General features: G+C 49.0%; 1 protein-coding gene across 1 annotated transcript in view; it reads right to left on the bottom strand.

Moving 5' to 3' along the window:
- LOC134947501 (AT-rich interactive domain-containing protein 1A-like) overlaps positions 1-21,986 on the bottom strand; it is a 66,647-nt gene that overhangs the window by 36,517 nt on the left and 8,144 nt on the right. The window lies entirely within an intron of this gene.

Raw genomic sequence — 21,986 nt, 5'->3', positions numbered from 1 at the left:
GTAGTGAGGATTTATACACAGACTGATTGACAGGAAGGAGCGTTTGAAGGAGGTAACAGGGAGTGGCGGCAAAAATGCAGACGTTTGCTGGATGGTTTCAGGGCTGAACAAAAAATTCTCTACTTTTGGATAGAACATAATTCAAATCGTCATAGTTCTGTATCTAGCAAATGATTAATCACTAGGAAAAGATATGAGGTACTTCTCTTTCATCTTGCTCCCATCATACTGGTAGTTTCATGTTTATCACTTTAAAATCAGATAAAATATATGTTATATTGGAGGGATAACTATTTACAATATAGGTGCAATGTCAAAGTAACATAAAAGCAGCATCACATTTCTTTTACATAGGAATATGTTCAGGGCCTGACTCTAAATTTGTACGCAATGCCGATGTTCATGCAAATGAGCGATTATCGTCTAACTGCGCAAGCAGCAAGGCACCTTAGCGATGGCGCCTGTAGTGAGGATTTATACACAGACTGATTGACAGGAAGGGAGCGTTTGGAGGAGGTAACAGGGAGTGGCGGCAAAAATGCAGACGTTTGCTGGATGGTTTCAGGGCACGTTTCTGCCTTCAGCTATGATCACGTATGCAGAAAACATGGCGCCAGCGTCACTTCTCTCACCGCTAGTCTACACTGACCATAGACTCCTCATTTCTGCATTGAAGCTGCGTATGTGTACGAAGTTGCTGAAGTCCTTGCGATGGCAAAGGGTGAGAGTCTCTATTCTTTTTTGGTCAGCTGCTTCACCTGTATTGTATTGCATGTCCGTAGGCTGAAAAATCGCATCTGCGTACAAATCGGAATCAGATCTTCAGTGAGAAATCATTTAAAATGAAGATTAAACTAATAAAGTAGTAATAATTTATAGATAATTCTTATATGGGTACAACTGATCATTCCAAACCCTAGAAATCAAATGTATTGGTCACATTAACTAAATCCTGTAACAGAACATAAAACGAATGGCGAAAAAAGATCTAGAAAACCCTCTTTTTTGAATGAAGTTCAACCCTTTATCGTTTATCTTTTTGTTTTGGGGGGGGGGGGCATTGAAATACTGCCCCCACCAAGTTCCATGCCCCCTGTTCTCTGCACCACGCAGTGACGCAGGACATTGTGCTTGTACCAGTGTCACCCCCTGTCTCCCTCTGTCAAGGAGGAGCTAAGCTCCGTGCCCTGACACTTTGAGAAAAATAACTAAAAATTCAGTAGCACTGAACCATCGATGGCGGGAAACCATCTGGTTATCCCCCATCGATGGTAAAAGTATTTGACATCGGTCATAGACCATCAATGATTTTGAATCATCGATGGTCGATGGCCATCCCTAGCTACCCCTAAGCAACAAGCATGGATCCCAGAGCATAAGACCCCTGGTAAAAAGCATGACACAACTCGTGAAACCCATGGCAACGCTCAGGTAAAAAAAAATTTAAATTTAAAACCTGCCCTGGGAGGTGTAACCAAATTCAAAAAACCCACCACTGAAGGGGTTAATCCATTATCTAAACACAATTCTATTAAATGAAACAGTAATCTCAAAGCAATCTTAATTCACATTGAGCTGTGTGTATTGTTAACCTGACAGCTAGACAGTATGTAACAGAGATCACCTGTCCGTGTTTAATCAATTGAAAGTTTACTCAACTTGTTTGTTTAATTTGTGTTACATTGAGACAATGTTGGAGATGTCATTTTCAGCATCCTGCAGAAAGAGTTAAAACATAGTGGGGAACATTTGCATGAACCTCTCTTCGTGGACGCAAATGGCATGTTTTTCCATGCAGCGCTTTTTTACATGCACATTTTTGTGCATGTCCATCCATTCTGTGTTCAACTCAGTGGGATCTGTGTCTGCAACTTTGTCGGACCTGTATTTCTATAAAAATAGGATTTTAATTACCTACCAGTAAATCCTTTTCTCGTAGTCCATAAGGGATATTGGGGAGACTTAGAACGATGGGGTATAGACGGGATCCAAAGGAGCCGGTGCACTTTAAATTTATTCAACTAGGTGTGCTGGCTCCTCCACTCTATGCCCCCTCCCAGAGGCAGTTATAGATAAAACAGTGCCCGAAGGAGAAAGGACATACTTGAGAGAAGGAACATAACAACAAAGGGTGGTGAGATTTACACACCAGCACACCACTAACATAAAACGACCAGCAACAGCTGGCTACAAAACAGCAACAGCTGAACAGGTAACCATATAAAGAGAACCTGCAGAAAAGCCAACGCACAGAGGCGGGCACCCAATGGCCCTCATTCCGAGTTGTTCGCTCGCTAGCTGCTTTTAGCAGCCGTACAAATGCTAAGCCGCCGCCCTCTGGGAGTGTATCGTAGCTTAGCAGAAGTGCGAACGAAAGGATCGCAGCGCTGCTACAAAAAAAGATTGTGCAGTTTCTGAGCAGCTCAGACCTACTCCTAGCTTGCGAACACTTCAGACTGTTTAGTTCCTGTTTTGACGTCACGAACACGCCATGCGTTCGGCCAGCCACACCTGCGTTTCTCCAGGCACGCCCGCGTTTGTATGTGACACACCTGCGTTTTTACACACACTCCCCGAAAACGGTCAGTTACCTCCCAGAAACACCCACTTCCTGTCAATCACTCTGCGGCCAGCAGTGCGATTGAAAAGCGTCGCTAGACCTTGTGTGAAACTGCATCGGCTGTTGTGAAAGTACGTTACGCGTGCGCAGTGCGCCGCATACGCATGCGCAGAAGTGCCGCTTTTTTACCTAATCGCTGCACTGCAAACGAAAAACGAGATTTATGGTAAGAACTTACCTTTGTTAAATCTCTTTCTGCGAGGTACACTGGGCTCCACAAGGATAGACATTGGGGTGTAGAGTAGGATCTTGATCCAAGGCACCAACAGGCTCAAAAGCTTTGACTGTTCCCAAGATGCACAGCGCCGCCTCCTCTATAACCCCGCCTCCCTGCACAAGAGCTCAGTTTTTAGTTAACCAGCCCAATGCAGTAGCAGGAACAGAGACGACAACGGTTAGTAGCCACAAACACCACATTCTCACGACAGGAGAAGTGTCAGCGGCTAATACCATACCAACCCAAAGAAGCTAAGTGCGTCAGGGTGGGCGTCTTGTGGAGCCCAGTGTACCTCGCAGAAAGAGATTTAACAAAGGTAAGTTCTTACCATAAATCTCGTTTTCTGCTGCGGGGTACACTGGGCTCCACAAGGATAGACATTGGGGATGTCCTAAAGCAGTTCCTTATGGGAGGGGACGCACTGTAGTGGGCACAAGAACCTGGCATCCAAAGGAAGCATCCTGGGAAGCGGCAGTATCAAAACCATAGAACCTTATGAACGTGTTCACTGAGGACCACGTAGCCGCCTTGCACAATTGTTCAAGGGTCGCACCACGTTGGCCCGCCCAAGAAGGTCCAACAGGCCGAGTAGAATGGGCCGTAATGTGAGCAGGAGCTGACAGACCAGCCTTCACATATGTGCAATCACCATTCTAATCCACCTGGCCAGGGTCTGCTTGTGAGCAGGCCAGCCACATTTTTGAAAACCAAACAAAACAAAGAGAGAATCAGATTTTCTCAGAGAAGCCGTTCTCTTCACATAGATACGGAGAGCCCGTACCACATCCAAAGACCATTCTTTGGGAGACAAGTCAGGAGAGACAATCTCCTGGTTAAGGTGGAACGAAGATACCACCTTAGGTAAATATCCGGGACGAGTCCTAAGAACCGCCCAGTCACGGTGAAAAATCAGATATGGGGAACTACAGGACAAGGCCCGCAAATCCGACACTCTTCTAGCGGAGGCAATAGCCAGCAAAAACACCACCTTAAGGGAAAGCCACTTAAGGTCAGCTGAGCCAAGAGGTTCAAATAGAGTTCTCTTGTAACGCCTCCAAAACCACCGACAAGTTCCAAGGAGCCACAGGCGGGACATAGGGAGGATGGATACGCAACACATCAGGCAAGGTCGCAATTTTTCTCTGAAACCACACCGACAAGGCAGAAGTATGAACCTTGAGGGAAGCCAGACGCAGGCCTAAATCCAGGCCCTGCTGCAGAAAAGCCAATAGTTTGGCCGTACTAAACTTGGAAGCGTTATAATTGTTAGATGCGCACCAAACAAAGTAAGAATGCCCGCAACATAGTTTTAATGACCGCCTCAGAAAAACCTTTAGCCCTCAAGACGGAAGCTTCAAGAGCCACGCCGTCAAAGACAGCCGGGCCAGGTCCTGGTAGACACAGGAGCCCTGAACGATGAGGTCTGGGCATTGTGGAAGTAGAATTGGACGCTCTGACGAGAGGCCCTGAAGGTCTGAGAACCAGTGCCGTCTGGGCCACGCTGGAGCTATGAGAAGCAGGATTCCTCCTTCTTGCTTGAACTTCCGAATTACCCTGGGCAGGAGTGACACCGGAGGAAACACGTACGGCATCCGAAACTTCCATGGCACCACCAGCGCATCCACGAATGCTGCTTGAGGATCCCTTGCCCTTGCTCCGAAGACCGAAACCTTGTGACACCATCAGATCCACATCTGGAAGGCCCCACCTTTCCACTAGGAGTTGAAACACTTCTGGATGGAGGGCCCACTCTCCGGCGTGTACGTCCTGACGACTGAGAAAGTCTGCTTCCCAATTCAGGACTCCCGGAATGAATATTGCCGATATGGCTGGTAGATGGGGTTCCACCCATTGAAGAATCCGTGAGACTTTCTTCATTGCCAGGCGGCTTCGAGTGCCGCCTTGATGATTTATGTAAGCCACTGTGGTGGCGTTGTCCGACTGTACTTGAACAGGACGGTTCTGTATTAAATGCTGGGCCAGGTTCAATGCGTTGAAGACCGCCCGCAATTCCAGAATGTTGATCGGGAGGAGAGACTCCTCCTTGGTCCACTGACCCTGAAGAGAGTGTTGCTCCAACACCGCGCCCCAACCCCTTAGACTGGCATCCGTCGTCAACAAGACCCAGTCGGGTATCCAGAAGGGACAACCCCTGCACAGTCGTTGATCCTGGAGCCACCAGTGCAGCAACAGACGGACCTCCGGAGTCAATGAGATCATGTGAGACCTGATCCAGTGAGGCAGGCCGTCCCACTTGGCCAGAATCAGCCTCTGGAGAGGGCGAGAATGAAATTGAGCATACTCCACCATGTCGAATGCTAACACCATGAAGCCCAGCACCTGCATCGCCGAATGAATCGACACATGTGGACGAGAAAGGAAGTAACGAAGCCTGTCCTGAAGCTTCAGGACTTTCTCCTGAGACAAGAACAACCGCTGGTTGTGAGTGTCCAATAGCGTTCCCAGGTGCACCATGCTCTGAGCAGGGACAAGGGAGGATATCTTCCAGTTGATGAGCCACCCGTGGGCTTGCAGAAACCGGACAGTCAGATCTAGGTGACGTAGGAGAATTTCTGGGGAATTTGCCAGGATCAACAAGTCGTCCAGATACGGTAGGATCCTGACTCCTTGACGGCGGAGTACCGCCATCATCACCGCCATAACTTTGGTAAAAACTCACGGAGCCGTGGTTAAACCAAAAGGTAACGCCCGAAACTGGTAGTGGAGGTTGCCAACCGCAAACCTCAGGTACTGCTGATGCGACACTGCTATAGGAACATGCAGGTAAGCATCCTGTATATCCAGAGAGACCATATAATCCCCAGGTTCCAAGGCCAGAACTATAGAGCGAAGGGTTTCCATACGGAATTTGGAAATTTTTACAAACTTGTTCAACGCCTTGAGGTTGAGAATGGGCCGGAAGGACCCATTTGGTTTCGGAACTAGAAACAGCGGAGAATAGTACCCCTGGCCTCTCTGAGCAAGAGGCACCTGTACTACCACTCCTGTGTCCAGGAGGGTCTGTACCACCGAATGCAGAGTCTTTGCCTTTATCTGATCCGAAGGGACGTCTGTCAGACAAAATCGACGAGGGGGACGGTTTTTGAAGGCTATGGCGTAACCTCGAGTGACTTCCCGTACCCAGGCATCTGAAGTGGTCTTCAACCATTCCTGGGTATACCCTAGAAGCCGGCCCCCCACCCTGGGGTCTCCCAGGGGGAGGCCCGCCCCGTCATGCGGCAGGCTTATCAGTCTTGGAAGCCGGTTGACGGGCAGTCCAGGCTCTTTTGGGCTTTAGCTTACCAGGTTTGGAAGTGCGGGCCTATTTGTGGTATGCCTGACCTTTTGCTTTACCTGAAGGATGAAAGGGACGAAAAGAAGTACTTTTAGCCTTCGGCAGTGAAGGAGCCACTATCTTATTTAAGTCCTCTCCGAATAAGATATCTCCTTTAAAAGGGGGTACCTCCAGGGTTTTTCTAGAATCCAGATCCACCAACCAGGATCTTAGCCACAATATCCGGCGAGCCAGGACTGATGTAGTGGAAGCCTTGGCTGCCAGAACATCGGCATCAGAAGCCGCCTCTTTAATATAGTGAGAAGCTGTGACAATATATGACAAGCATTGTCTAGCATGGTCAGAAGAGATTTCAGCTTCCATCTCTTGGGCCCACACTTCAATAGCTTCTGAAGCCCATGTCGCTGCAATAGTGGGCCTTTGCGCAGCACCCGTGAGGGTGTAAATTGCTTTCAGACAGCCCTCCACACGTTTATCTGTAGGCTCTTTCAGAGACGTGACGGTAGTGACAGATAGAGCCGAGGAAACCACCATCCTTGCCACATGCGAGTCCACTGGAGGAGGTGTCTCCCAATTTTTAGACAACTCTGGTGCGAGGGGATAGCGGCAAGCATCTTCTTGTGAGGCACGAACTTCTTCCCTGGATTTTCCCAGGATTCCTGACGTATATCCACCAGGTGATCAGAATGAGGTAAAACTTGTTTAACCACCTTCTGATGCTTGAATCTATCTGGTTTCTTAGGAGGGACGGATGGCTCGGGATCATCCGTGATCTGTCGAATCAACTTAATAGCCTCCAATAGATCAGGAACATACACTTGTGAACCACCCTCCCCATCAGCAGTATCTGTGTCAGAATCTGTGGGGTCAGTGTAAGCGCCATCTTCATCAGACGAGGTGTCAGTGACAGCAGTGGATTGTGAGGAAGTAATGGCCCGCTTAGAGGACCCCTTGGTCTTAGGCGAGCGAGGGTCAGACTTTTTAGTAGTCAGTGACTGGTTCAATTTCTTCAATTGAGCGGACAAGTTATCTGCCCACGGCGGATTAACCGCGGGGACCATATACGGTTGAACCGGCATGGGTGGTCCCATAGGGGGCGTTAGTTTAGTAACTGTTATGAGCCACGGCTGTGGCTCATTCCTGTTTTGCAGTTTTGTTCTGTATTTCATGTTATACTTCTGTTTATGTTCCCCGTGGGTGTCATGGGGTGCTCGGAGCTCACCCTTAAGGAGGGGATACTGTTATGAACCACAGGTAGTGGTTCATTCCTATTTTATGTTTATAAAGTTGTCTTGCATGCCAGGATTTCCTGTTGCTCTGTTTTAGAATACTCTTGTCTGCTGCCGCTGGTGAGTCTGTGTAATTGCAGCTTGTTCCCTTGTGTTCAGCCTCACCTGGCTGCTAATTGCATCTGGTCAGTTTGGAATCATGCAACAAGGCAGCTGCATGGGATTATTAATTAGGCCTCTCTGTTATATGCTGGCTGTTTGCAATTCACAGATGCTGGTGATATTCCTTGGTTTGCAGTCTGCTTGAGTTCTGAGCTTGGTTCCTGCTAGTTCCTGAGCTTCCTGTGTCGATTCCTGTGTCGATTCCTGTGTCAGTCCCTGTGTCGATTCCTATGTCTGATCCCGTGTCCTGCCGTGAGGCGTTCCTGTCCTGAGGTCCAGTACCGTTGCCTGTGCAAGTTTCTGGCTTCTTGGTGTCCACCGGTCTGTCGTTTGGGATTCTGCCTGTCCTCCAGTTCTGAGAGTCTGTGTCAGCAGCATTGGGAGTTCCTGTCCGTTTGCCAGTATTCGTACCGGTTCCGTGAGTAGCGGCACGGCCGCGTCCGTCGGCCTAGGCCGCTGTATTCCCTTATTATTTCTGTCACTGGTGTTTTGCAGAGGGTTCTGCTTATGCTGTCACCGCCGGTACACAAAAGTATTGTGTCGGCGTGTGGTCAGCATTTCCTTTGCTGTTCTTTTCCTTTGGCGGCAAGCCGCACATACTTTGGTTTTAGGTTTGTTAGTAGCCCCTGGCCTTGTTGTTTAGTCAGAGGGCCCCTTGTTATCACCCTGTCTCGGTTCACTCTTTGTCTCTCATTAAGACCTGAGGGGGCATCGAAGTTGGGCAGACGTAATCCGCCCTTCAAACGCGGCTGCCATGGGCTCAAGCAACCATAGTCTCGCAAGAGTGTACTGACAGCACGGGTGAGACAACGGAGATAGGGCGCCAGGGGCTATTCCCTTTCCATTCCCCTTTCCCAGCATTACGTCCTGGTGCTCTGGACTCGCTTCATAACATCTCCCTTGTTCTGAGCACCAGGAACCTAACATTATCACCAGCCATACCACAAAAAAGAAATAAAACTTTTTTTCTTTTTTGGCCCAGTCCAGTGTCTAGTCTAGAATCCAGTCCAGTGTTTTAGAATCCAGTCCGGTGTTTAGAATCCAGTCCGGTGTTTAGAATCCAGTCCGGTGTTTAAAAAAAAAAAAAAAAAGTCTTGTTTTGTTTAGCAAAATTTAGTCTTGCCTTGCCTTGTCTTGTCTAGTTTTAAATCCTCCTATGTCTACTATGCAAGCCCTGCAGGCATCTCTCGCAGCCCTGAACTCTGTATTCAGTGCTTTGAGACCAGAGCGACTAGAAGTTTTGCAGCAATCCCTAAAGCAACTGCAAAACCTTCTGACTAAAATCTTGCTCATTTTGCCAGAAGTCGTTGAGAGTACATCTATCTCTAAAGAGACTCTTGTTCACAGTATGGTGACAAGAGAATCCTCTGGTTTAATTGAAGAGAAAAGGTTTAAAAGTTTTCTGCGGCCCAGGCTCTCAGAAGAGGAGCGTCTGCGTCGCAGAAACTTAAACTTATGCCTATATTGTGGGGGTTTAGGCCATTATCTGCAGACCTGTGAGTTGCGCAAGCCAAAGTGTGGTGACGAGTCTTGCCCTCTGGCCAAGTTGAGTCATGATACAAGACCTACTCCTGTCTCTACTGTGGCAGAGGTACTTGTCACACAACCCACACAAAAAAGCTCTCTGTCCTATAATTGGGGTCCTTGGGCAAGGGAGCCCCATTATAGATTCAGGAATCAAAAGAGAATGTTTCTCTCTTCTCTAGGGGTTCCTGTGGAAGCGGAGTTGCAAGTCCCTGGAGTGGTGCCCGATGCCCAGGTTCCTGGAGTGGTGCCCGATGCCCAGGTTCCTGGAGTGGTGCCCGATGCCCAGGTTCCTGGAGTGGTGCCCGATGCCCAGGTTCCTGGAGTGGTGCCCGATGCCCAGGTTCCTGGAGCGGTGCCCGATGCCCAGGTTCCTGGAGCGGTGCCCGATGCCCAGGTTCCTGGAGCGGTGCCCGATGCCCAGGTTCCTGGAGCGGTACCCGATGCCCAGAGTGCTGGAGCGGTACCCGATGCCCAGAGTGCTGGAGCGGTACCCGATGCCCAGAGTGCTGGAGCGGTACCCGATGCCCAGAGTGCTGGAGCGGTACCCGATGCCCAGAGTGCTGGAGCGGTACCCGATGCCCTAGCTTATAGAGGGACATCAAATATTATTGTTCAGGTGTCCATACCGGAAGGGGTCTCAGAAGCTGTTACCCCAGGTAGGGACTTGAAAAGCGCAACCCTAGAAAGGGTCTCTAAAACCATAGTTCTTGAGGGGAACTCGAGAAGCAAAACTCCAGAAGGGATCTTTGAAGTAATATCCCCAAGTGGGGTCTCGAGAGACGCAGCCCCAAAGAAGGGTCTAGAAGTCGCTTCCCCAGGAAAGAACTTAAGAAGCATAGCATTAGTGGAGGATCTGAACGTTATTGCTTCAGCAAAAGTCCCGGAAGTCATAGTCCTGGGAGAACTTTCGATAATTATTGACTCAGAGAGGGAGGCCGATGGCCCGATCCCAGTCAGGGAGGCCAACGGTCCGGTCCCAGTAAAAGAATCCGAGGTGCTGGCCCCAGCGGGGTTCTCGGAGGCCACTGCCCCAGCGGGGTTCCCGGAGGCCACTGCCCCAGCGGGGTTCCCGGAGGCCACTGCCCCAGCGGGGTTCCCGGAAGTCACTGCCCCGGGTGGGGTTCAGAAAGTCACTGCCCCGGGTGGGGTTCAGAAAGTCACTGCCCCGGGTGGGGTTCAGAAAGTCACTGCCCCGGGTGGGGTTCAGAAAGTCTCAGCCCCGGGTGGGGTTCAGAGAGTCTCAGCCTCGAGTAAGGTCAATAGTGACCAGGTCCTAGCAAAGCACTCCAGTCAGTCAGATGAGAAGGAAACAGATCCTGACTCTGATATCTCAACATCCATAATCTTTGATGGGGACTTAGCCCAATTTTTGGCACTTTACAAACACTATTACATTATTATGTTGTCTAGACCATTTCTGGGCATCACTTCAGAGAACATTGTGCTTTATCTGATTTATTCTTTTAGAGGAGAGCCTTTTGAGTGGGCGACCAGCCTAATGAAAGCTGAAGATCCCATTCTTCAGGATCCCCCAGCATTCAGTGATGCAATTATTAAAAGATATGGTTCCAAAGAAATTGGTTCAGGTTCCTCTAAGTCACCCATCTTGTCTGCTGAGAGTCCACCAAATACTGTAAACTCGGCACAAGAGTCCCAGCCCGTTTTGACTGCAGGATGTGCTTTTTTGACTTCTTCTTCTAATAATAGTACTTTACCAGAAAGTTCAGCTCCCAAGGGTAAGAGACCTGTCTCTGATTTGAACGCAGCCTTGCTGGGTGGTACCATCAGTTCAGACAATGTTTGGGGAATTACCTTGGTCAGACCTAAAGAGCTTTGTAAAAAGAAGAAGAAGAAAAAGAAATAATTTTTGACTCTTGCCTTGATAAAAAAAAAAAGGTTTTTTTTCCCCCTTGTCTTGTGTCCAGTGGCCACCATCAAGGGGAGGGCACTGTTACAAGTTGCTGCTACAGCTTGTTTTTTGTTTTCTTGTCTGTTAGACCAGTGTGTCGGGTTTTTTTTTTTTGTATCCCCTGAATTTTGGGGTCTTTTGACCCCTCCTCAAGGGGGGGGGGGGGTAATGTTATGAGCCACGGCTGTGGCTCATTCCTGTTTTGCAGTTTTGTTCTGTATTTCATGTTATACTTCTGTTTATGTTCCCCGTGGGTGTCATGGGGTGCTCGGAGCTCACCCTTAAGGAGGGGATACTGTTATGAACCACAGGTAGTGGTTCATTCCTATTTTATGTTTATAAAGTTGTCTTGCATGCCAGGATTTCCTGTTGCTCTGTTTTAGAATACTCTTGTCTGCTGCCGCTGGTGAGTCTGTGTAATTGCAGCTTGTTCCCTTGTGTTCAGCCTCACCTGGCTGCTAATTGCATCTGGTCAGTTTGGAATCATGCAACAAGGCAGCTGCATGGGATTATTAATTAGGCCTCTCTGTTATATGCTGGCTGTTTGCAATTCACAGATGCTGGTGATATTCCTTGGTTTGCAGTCTGCTTGAGTTCTGAGCTTGGTTCCTGCTAGTTCCTGAGCTTCCTGTGTCGATTCCTGTGTCAGTCCCTGTGTCGATTCCTATGTCTGATCCTGTGTCCTGCCGTGAGGCGTTCCTGTCCTGAGGTCCAGTACCGTTGCCTGTGCAAGTTTCTGGCTTCTTGGTGTCCACCGGTCTGTCGTTTGGGATTCTGCCTGTCCTCCAGTTCTGAGAGTCTGTGTCAGCAGCATTGGGAGTTCCTGTCCGTTTGCCAGTATTCGTACCGGTTCCGTGAGTAGCGGCACGGCCGCGTCCGTCGGCCTCGGCCGCTGTATTCCCTTATTATTTCTGTCACTGGTGTTTTGCAGAGGGTTCTGCTTATGCTGTCACCGCCGGTACACAAAAGTATTGTGTCGGCGTGTGGTCAGCATTTCCTTTGTTCTTTTCCTTTGGCGGCAAGCCGCACATACTTTGGTTTTAGGTTTGTTAGTAGCCCCTGGCCTTGTTGTTTAGTCAGAGGGCCCCTTGTTATCACCCTGTCTCGGTTCACTCTTTGTCTCTCATTAAGACCTGAGGGGGCATCGAAGTTGGGCAGACGTAATCCGCCCTTCAAACGTGGCTGCCATGGGCTCAAGCATCCATAGTCTCGCAAGAGTGTACTGACAGCACGGGTGAGACAACGGAGATAGGGCGCCAGGGGCTATTCCCTTTCCATTCCCCTTTCCCAGCATTACGTCCTGGTGCTCTGGACTCGCTTCATAACATCTCCCTTGTTCTGAGCACCAGGAACCTAACAGTAACTAACGTCTTCAGAAGTGTGGAGAAAGTAGCCCACGGCGGGTCATTATGGACCCCCGTTGCCACAGTCCCACTGGGGGGCAAGGAGCCCCCAGAACCAGAGCCCTCAGCTGCTATATTTTCCTCATAGGTACCTGTGGCGTAAGCAACACTGCTAGTGTGTTCAGCCCCAGAATTGTTACCCTCAGAAGCAGACATGATATAACTTGCAATATCAGGTAACACAGTACAATTGTCAGCAGCACAATACCTGACCCAAACCACTGCGTGTATGTCAACAGGGATACAGGAGAGATATGGTGACTAAAATCACAGAGAAAAATACAATTAGAGTATATCTTGTGAATATCCTATATTATATTATTATAAACCTGACGCACCAAGCCCCCTCAGGTTATAGAATATAGGGAGAGCAAGTTGAGTGAGAGACACGAAATGAAAATCACCCAGCAAGCTAATGCACACACATATAGTCACAGTTGTACAATGCAGCGGTTATTACAAACAATAATACTGCACTGGACTAGCTTATATATAGCTCTGTAAACAATAGATATAACACTGCACAGTAAAGACTGGATGTATATGCACCGGAAATTTTTCGGGTTTTGTGTTTTGGCTTTGTATTCGGTTCCGCGGCCGTGTTTTGGATTCGGACGCGTTTTGGCAAAACCTCCCTGAAAATTTTTTGTCGGATTCGGGTGTGTTTTGGATTTGGGTGTTTTTTTTTTCAAAAAAACCTCAAAAACAGCTTAAATCATAGAATTTGGGGGTAATGTTGATCCTATAGTATTATCAACCTCAATAACCACAATTTCCACTCATTTCCAGTCTATTCTGAACACCTCACACATCACAATACTATTTTTAGTCCTAAAATTTGCACCGAGGTCGCTGGATGACTAAGCAAAGTGACCCAAGAGGGCGGCACAAATACCTGGCCCATCTAGGAGTGGCACTGCAGTGTCAGACAGGAGGGCACTTCAAAAAATTGGCCCCAAACAGTGCCGTTTCTTGCGGCGGGCGAGCCGTGCAACCGCACGGGGCGCCCGCCGCGGCACTTTGCTGGTCCCTGTTTCCCTGTCCTCCGTCTTCCCGAGTACTCCTGCTCGGGGGGCGGAGTTTCGCAGAACGACACGGCTGCGTCGTGACATCACGACGCAATCTCGTCATTCCGCGAAACTCCGCCCCCCGAGCAGGAGTACTCGGGAAGACAGAGGAGGGCTGGAAGGAGGTGGCGCGAGGAAGCTGGAAGGAGGAGGCGCGCGGAAGGAGAGGCGGCCGACCCGAAGAGCGGGAAGATCCTTCATATGTAAGTTGTGTCTCTCTATCTTCCTTCCCCCCCACTTGACACTTGCCTGCCGTACTGTGTAAATTGGGGACACTTGCTTGCTGCACTGTGTAAATTGGGGACACTTGCCTGCTGCACTGTGTAAATTGGGGACACTTGCTTGCTGCACTGTGTAAATTGGGGACACTTGCCTGCCGTACTGTGTAAATTGGGGACACTTGCCTGCCGTAATGTGTAAAATGGGGACTCTTGCCTGCGTAATGTGTAAAATGGGGACACGTGCCTGCCGTAATGTGTAAAATGGGGACTCTTGCCTGCCGTAATGTGTAAAATGGGGACACGTGCCTGCCGTAATGTGTAAAATGGGGACTCTTGCCTGCCGTAATGTGTAAAATAAGATTTTACTCACCGGTAAATCTATTTCTCGTAGTCCGTAGTGGATGCTGGGAACTCCGTAAGGACCATGGGGATTAGCGGCTCCGCAGGAGACTGGGCACAACTAAAGAAAGCTTTAGGACTACCTGGTGTGCACTGGCTCCTCCCACTAAGACCCTCCTCCAGACCTCAGTTAGGATACTGTGCCCGGAAGAGCTGACACAATAAGGAAGGATTTTGAATCCCGGGTAAGACTCATACCAGCCACACCAATCACACCGTATAACTCGTGATACTATACCCAGTTAACAGTATGAAATACAACTGAGCCTCTCAACAGATGGCTCAACAATAACCCTTTAGTTAGGCAATAACTATATACAACTATTGCAGACAATCCGCACTTAGGATGGGCGCCCAGCATCCACTACGGACTACGAGAAATAGATTTACCGGTGAGTAAAATCTTATTTTCTCTGACGTCCTAGTGGATGCTGGGAACTCCGTAAGGACCATGGGGATTATACCAAAGCTCCCAAACGGGCGGGAGAGTGCGGATGACTCTGCAGCACCGAATGAGAGAACACAAGGTCCTCCTCAGCTAGGGTATCAAAATTGTAGAATTTAGCAAACGTGTTTGCCCCTGACCAAGTTGCAGCTCGGCAAAGTTGTAAAGCCGAGACCCCTCGGGCAGCCGCCCAAGATGAGCCCACTTTCCTTGTGGAATGGGCTTTTACTGATTTAGGATGCGGCAATCCAGCCGCAGAATGCGCCAGCTGAATTGTGCTACAAATCCAGCGAGCAATAGTCTGCTTAGAAGCAGGAGCACCTAGTTTGTTGGGTGCATACAGGATAAAAAGCGAGTCAGTTTTCCTGACTCCAGCCGTCCTGGAAACATAAATTTTCAAGGCCCTGACTACGTCCAGTAACTTGGAATCTTCCAAGTCCCTAGTAGCCGCAGGCACTACAATAGGTTGGTTCAAGTGAAAAGCTGATACCACCGAAGGGAGAAACTGGGGACGAGTCCTCAATTCTGCCCTATCCATATGGAAAATCAGATAAGGGCTTTCACATGACAAAGCCGCCAATTCTGACACACGCCTGGCCGAAGCCAAGGCCAATAACATGACCACTTTCCACGTGAGATATTCCAGATCCACAGTTTTAAGTGGCTCAAACCAATGTGATTTTAGGAAACTCAACACCACGTTGATATCCCAAGGTGCCACAGGAGGCACAAAAGGGGGCTGAATATGTAGCACTCCTTTTACAAATGTCTGAACTTCAGGCAGTGAAGCCAGTTCGCTCTGGAAGAAAATCGACAGAGCCGAAATCTGGACCTTAATGGAACCCAATTTTAGGCCCATAGTCACTCCCGACTGTAGGAAGTGCAGAAAACGACCCAGCTGAAATTCCTCTGTAGGGGCCTTCCTGGCCTCACACCACGCAACATATTTTCGCCAAATACGGTGATAATGGTTTGCGGTTACTTCTTTCCTGGCTTTTATCAGCGTAGGAATGACTTCCTCCGGAATGCCCTTTTCCTTTAGGATCCGGAATTCAACCGCCATGCCGTCAAACGCAGCCGCGGTAAGTCTTGGAACAGACAGGGCCCCTGCTGTAGCAGATCCTGTCTGAGCGGTAGAGGCCATGGGTCCTCTGATATCATTTTTTGAAGTTCTGGGTACCAAGTTCTTCTTGGCCAATCCGGAACCACGAGTATCGTTCTTACTCCTCGCCTTCTTATTATTCTCAGTACCTTTGGTATGAGAGGCAGAGGAGGGAACACATAAACCGACTGGTACACCCACGGTGTCACTAGAGCATCCACAGCTATTGCCTGAGGGTCCCTTGACCTGGCGCAATATCTCTTTAGCTTTTTGTTGAGGCGGGATGCCATCATGTCCACCTGTGGCCTTTCCCAACGGTTTACCAACAGTTGGAAGACTTCTGGATGAAGTCCCCACTCTCCCGGGTGTGGGTCGTGTCTGCTGAGGAAGTCTGCTTCCCAGTTGTCCACTCCCGGAATGAACACTGCTGACAGTGCTAAGACGTGATTTTCCGCCCATCGGAGAATCCTTGTGGCTTCTGCCATCGCCATCCTGCTTCTTGTGCCGCCCTGTCGGTTTATATGGGCGACTGCCGTGACGTTGTCTGATTGGATCAGTACTGGCTGGTTTTGAAGCAGGGGCCTTGCCTGACTTAGGGCATTGTAAATGGCCCTCAGTTCCAGAATATTTACGTGTAGGGACGACTCCCGACTTGACCAAAGTCCTTGGAAATTTCTTCCCTGTGTGACTGCACCCCAGCCTCGAAGGCTGGCATCCGTGGTCACCAGGACCAAGTCCTGTATGCCGAATCTGCGGCCCTCTAGAAGATGAGCACTCTGCAGCCACCACAGCAGAGACACCCTGGTCCTTGGAGACAGGGTTATCAGCCGATGCATCTGAAGATGCGATCCCGACCACTTGTCCAAGAGGTCCCACTGAAAGGTTCTTGCATGGAACCTGCCGAATGGAATTTTGCTTCGTAAGAAGCTACCATTTTTCCCAGGACTCGTGTGCAGTGATGCACCGATACCTGTTTTTGGTTTCAGGAGGTCTCTGACTAGAGATGACAGCTCCTTGGCTTTCTCCTGCGGGAGAAACACTTTTTTCTGTTCTGTGTCCAGAACCATCCCCAGGAACAGTAGGAGTGTGGAAGGAACCAGCTGTGACTTTGGAATGTTTAGAATCCATCCGCGCTTTTGTAGCACTTCCCGAGATAGTGCTACTCCGACCAACAACTGCTCCTTGGACCTCGCCTTTATAAGGAGATCGTCCAAGTACGGGATAATTAAAACTCCCTTTTTTCGAAGGAGTATCATCATTTCTGCCATTACCTTGGTAAACACCCTCGGTACCGTGGACAGTCCAACGGCAGTGTCTGGAATTGGTAATGGCAATCCTGTACCACAAATCTGAGGTACTCCTGGTGAGGATGGCAAATGGGGACATGCAGGTAAGCATCCTTGATGTCCAGGGATACCATGTAATCCCCCTCGTCCAGGCTTGCAATAACCGCCCTGAGCGATTCCATCTTGAACTTGAATTTTTTTATGTATGTGTTCAAGGATTTCAAATTTAAAATGGGTCTCACCGAACCGTCCGGTTTCGGTACCACAAACAGTGTGGAATAGTAACCCCGTTCCTTGTTGAAGTAGGGGCACCTTGACTATCACCTGCTGGGAATACAGCTTGTGCATTGCCTCTAGCACAGCCTCCCTGCCTAAGGGAGTTGTCGGCAAGGCAGATTTGAGGAAACGGCGGGGGGGAGACGCCTCGAATTCCAGCTAGTACCCCTGAGATACTACTTGAAGGATCCAGGGATCCACCTGTGAGCGAGCCCACTGATCGCTGAAATTTTTGAGGTGGCCCCCCGCCGTACTTGGCTACGCCTGTGGAGCCCCCGCGTCATGCGGTGGACTCAGAGGAAGCGGGGGAAGAATTTTGATTCTGGGAACTGGCTGACTGGTGCAGCTTTTTCCCTCTTCCCTTGTCTCTGTGCAGAAAGGAAGCGCCTTTGACCCGCTTGCTTTTCTGAAGCCGAAAGGACTGTACCTGATAATACAGTGCTTTCTTAAGCTGTGAGGAAACCTGAGGTAAAAAAATTTCTTCCCAGCAGTTGCTGTGGATACGAGGACCCAGAGACCATCCCCAAACAGTTCCTCACCCTTATAAGGCAGAATCTCTATGTGCCTTTTAAAGTCAGCATCACCTGTCCAGTGTCGGGTCTCTAATACCCTCCTGACAGAATGGACATTGCATTAATTCTGGATGCCAGCCGGTAAAATATCCCTCTGTGCATCCTTCATATATAAGACGACGTCTTTAATATGCTCTTATGTTAGCAAACTAGTATCCCTGTTTGACAGGGTCACAGACCATGCTGCAGCAGCACTATCTGCAGGTCTTAGTCTAGTACCTGAGTGTGTAAATACAGACTTCAGGATAACCTCCTGCTTTTTATCAACAGGTACCTTCAAAGTGGCCGTATCCTAAGACGGCAGTGCCACCTTTTTTGACAAACGTGTGAGCGCCTTATCCACCCTAGGGGATATCTCCCAGCGTAACTTACCCTCTGGCGGGAAAAGGTACGCCCTCAGTAACTTTTTAGAAATTACCAGTTTCTTATCGGGGGAACCTACGCTTTTTCACACACTTCATTCAGTCATCTGATGGGGGAACAAAACACTGCCTGCTTTTTCTCCCCAAACATAAAACCCTTTTTTAGTGGTACTTGGGTTAATGTCAGAAATGTGTAACACATTTTTTATTGCCGGGATTAAGTCACGGATGTTCCTAGTGGATTGTGTATATGTCTCAACCTCGTCGACACTGGAGTCAGACTCCGTGTCGACATCTGTGTCTGCCATCTGAGGGAGCGGGCGTTTTTGAGCCCCTGATGGCCTTTGAGACGCCTGGGCAGGCGCGGGCTAAGAAGCCGGCTGTCCCACAGCTGTTACGTCATCCAGCCTTTTATGTAAGGAGTTGACACTGTCGGTTAATACCTTCCACCTATCTATCCACTCTGGTGTCGGCCCCACAGGGGGCGACATCACATTTATCGGCATCTGCTCCGTCACCACATAAGCCTCCTCATCAACATGTCGACACAGCCGTACTGACACACCGCACACACACAGGGAATGCTCTGACTGAGGACAGGACCCCACAAAGCCCTTTGGGGAGACAGAGAGAGAGTATGCCAGCACACACCAGAGCGCTATATAATGTGGGGATTAACACTATAACTGAGTGAATTTTCCCCAATAGCTGCTTGTATATACAATATTGCGCCTAAATTTAGTGCCCCCCCTCTCTTTTTAACCCTTTGAGGCTGAAAACTACAGGGGAGAGCCTGGGGAGCTGTCTTCCAGCTGCACTGTGAAGAGAAAATGGCGCCAGTGTGCTGAGGGAGATAGCTCCGCCCCTTTTTCGGCTGACTTTTCTCCCGCTTTTTTATGGATTCTGGCAGGGGTATCTATCACATATATAGCCTCTGGGGCTATATATTGTGATTATTTTGCCAGCCAAGGTCTAATTATTGCTGCTCAGGGCGCCCCCCCCCAGCGCCCTGCACTCATCAGTGACCGGAGTGTGAGGTGTACAAGAGGAGCAATGGCGCACAGCTGCAGTGCTGTGCGCTACCTTGGTGAAGACTGAAGTCTTCTGCCGCCGATTTTTCCGGACCTCTTCTAGCTTCTGGCTCTGTAAGGGGGACGGCGGCGCGGCTCCGGGAACGAACACCAAGGATGGGTCCTGCGGTCGATCCCTCTGGAGCTAATGGTGTCCAGTAGCCTAAGAAGCCCAAGCTAGCTGCAAGCAGGTAGGTTCGCTTCTTCTCCCCTTAGTCCCTCGTTGCAGTGAGCCTGTTGCCAGCAGGTCTCACTGTAAAATAAAAAACCTAAAATATACTTTCTTTCTAGGAGCTCAGGAGAGCCCCTAGTGTGCATCCAGCTCGGCCGGGCACAGAAATCTAACTGAGGTCTGGAGGAGGGTCTTAGTGGGAGGAGCCAGTGCACACCAGGTAGTCCTAAAGCTTTCTTTAGTTGTGCCCAGTCTCCTGCGGAGCCGCTAATCCCCATGGTCCTTACGGAGTTCCCAGCATCCACTAGGACGTCAGAGAAAATGGGGACTCGTGCCTGCCGCAATATGTAAAATGGGGACTCTTGCCTGCGTAATGTTTAAAATGGGGACTTTCCCCCCCCCCCCTGTGGTGGCCGTGATGATACCAGATGAGGCTACGCCTATTTTAATGAGACCACGCCCATGTTTTTTTTTTTAAATATCTAGGGGGGGCGCATTTTTTTTTATGTCAATGGGGGGGGGGGGGCGCATTTTGAAATCTCGCACTGGGAGCCAAATTGGCTAGAAACAGCCCTGGCCCCAAACAGCACATGATGCAAAGAAAAGAGAAAAAGAGGTGCACTGTGGTCGCTGGACGGCTAAGCTAAGCGACACAAACACCTCAATATCACAGGAATTATTAGTTCTAATCAATGGTATTATTGGTCCAAATCACTGGAGGAAAATAACAAAATCACAGGAATTATTCGTTCTAATCAATGGTATTATTGGTCCAAATCACTGGAAGAAAACGACAAAATCACTGGAATTATTCGTTTTAATCAATGGTATTATTGGTCCAAATCACTGGAAGAAAATGACAAAATCACTGGAATTAAATGTCTGTAATGTCGGGAATTATAATAAGATTTTACTCACCGGTAAATCTATTTCTCGTAGTCCGTAGTGGATGCTGGGAACTCCGTAAGGACCATGGGGAATAGCGGCTCCGCAGGAGACTGGGCACAACTAAAAGAAAGCTTTTAGACTACCTGGTGTGCACTGGCTCCTCCCACTATGACCCTCCTCCAAGCCTCAGTTAGGATACTGTGCCCGGAAGAGCTGACACAATAAGGAAGGATTTTGAATCCCGGGTAAGACTCATACCAGCCACACCAATCACACCGTATAACATGTGATACTATACCCAGTTAACAGTATGAAATATAACTGAGCCTCTCAACAGATGGCTTAACAATAACCCTTAGTTGGGCAATAACTACATACAAGTATTGCAGACAATCCGCACTTGGGATGGGCGCCCAGCATCCACTACGGACTACGAGAAATAGATTTACCGGTGAGTAAAATCTTATTTTCTCTGACGTCCTAGTGGATGCTGGGAACTCCGTAAGGACCATGGGGATTATACCAAAGCTCCCAAACGGGCGGGAGAGTGTGGATGACTCTGCAGCACCGAATGAGAGAACTCAAGGTCCTCCTCAGCCAGGGTATCAAATTTGTAGAATTTTGCAAACGTGTTTGCCCCTGACCAAGTTGCAGCTCGGCAAAGTTGTAAAGCCGAGACCCCTCGGGCAGCCGCCCAAGATGAGCCCACTTTCCTCGTGGAATGGGCTTTTACTGATTTAGGATGCGGCAATCCAGCCGCAGAATGCTCCAGCTGAATTGTGCTACAAATTCAGCGAGCAATAGTCTGCTTAGAAGCAGGAGCACCTATTTTGTTGGGTGCCTACAGAATAAAAAGCGAGTCAGTTTTCCTGACTCCAGCCGTCCTGGAAATATAAATTTTTAAGGCCCTGACTACGTCCAGTAACTTGGAATCTTCCAAGTCCCTAGTAGCCACAGGCACTACAATAGGTTGGTTTAAGTGAAAAGCTGATACCACCTTAGGGAGAAACTGGGGACGAGTCCTCAATTCTGCCCTATCCATATGGAAAATCAGATAAGGGCTTTTACATGACAAAGCCGCCAATTCTGACACACGCCTGGCCGAAGCCAAGGCCAATAACATGACCACTTTCCACGTGAGATATTTCAAATCCAGTTTTAAGTGGCTCAAACTTATGTGATTTTAGGAAACTCAACACCACGTTGAGATCCCAAGGTGCCACAGGAGGCACAAAAGGGGGCTGAATATGTAGCACTCCCTTTACAAATGTCTGAACTCCAGGCAGTGAAGCCAGTTCTTTCTGGAAGAAAATCGACAGAGCCGAAATCTGGACCTTAATGGAACCCAAGTTTAGGCCCATAGTCACTCCTGACTGTAGGAAGTGCAGAAAACGACCCAGCTGAAATTCCTCTGTTGGGGCCTTCCTGGCCTCACACCACGCAACATATTTTCGCCAAATACGGTGATAATGGTTTGCGGTTACTTCTTTCCTGGCTTTTATCAGCGTAGGAATGACTTCCTCCGGAATGCCTTTTTCCTTTAGGATCCGGAATTCAACCGCCATGCCGTCAAACGCAGCCGCGGTAAGTCTTGGAACAGACAGGGCCCCTGCTGTAGCAGATCCTGTCTGAGCGGTAGAGGCCATGGGTCCTCTGATATCATTTCTTGAAGTTCTGGGTACCAAGCTCTTCTTGGCCCATCCGGAACCACGAGTATCGTTCTTACTCCTCGTTTTCTTATTATTCTCAGTACCTTTGGTATGA

This window comes from Pseudophryne corroboree, chromosome 8 (assembly GCF_028390025.1).
Source record: "Pseudophryne corroboree isolate aPseCor3 chromosome 8, aPseCor3.hap2, whole genome shotgun sequence".
Taxonomy (NCBI): domain Eukaryota; kingdom Metazoa; phylum Chordata; class Amphibia; order Anura; family Myobatrachidae; genus Pseudophryne; species Pseudophryne corroboree.
Note: the sequence above shows the minus strand (reverse complement) of the source record. Positions and strands in the feature narration are given on the sequence as shown.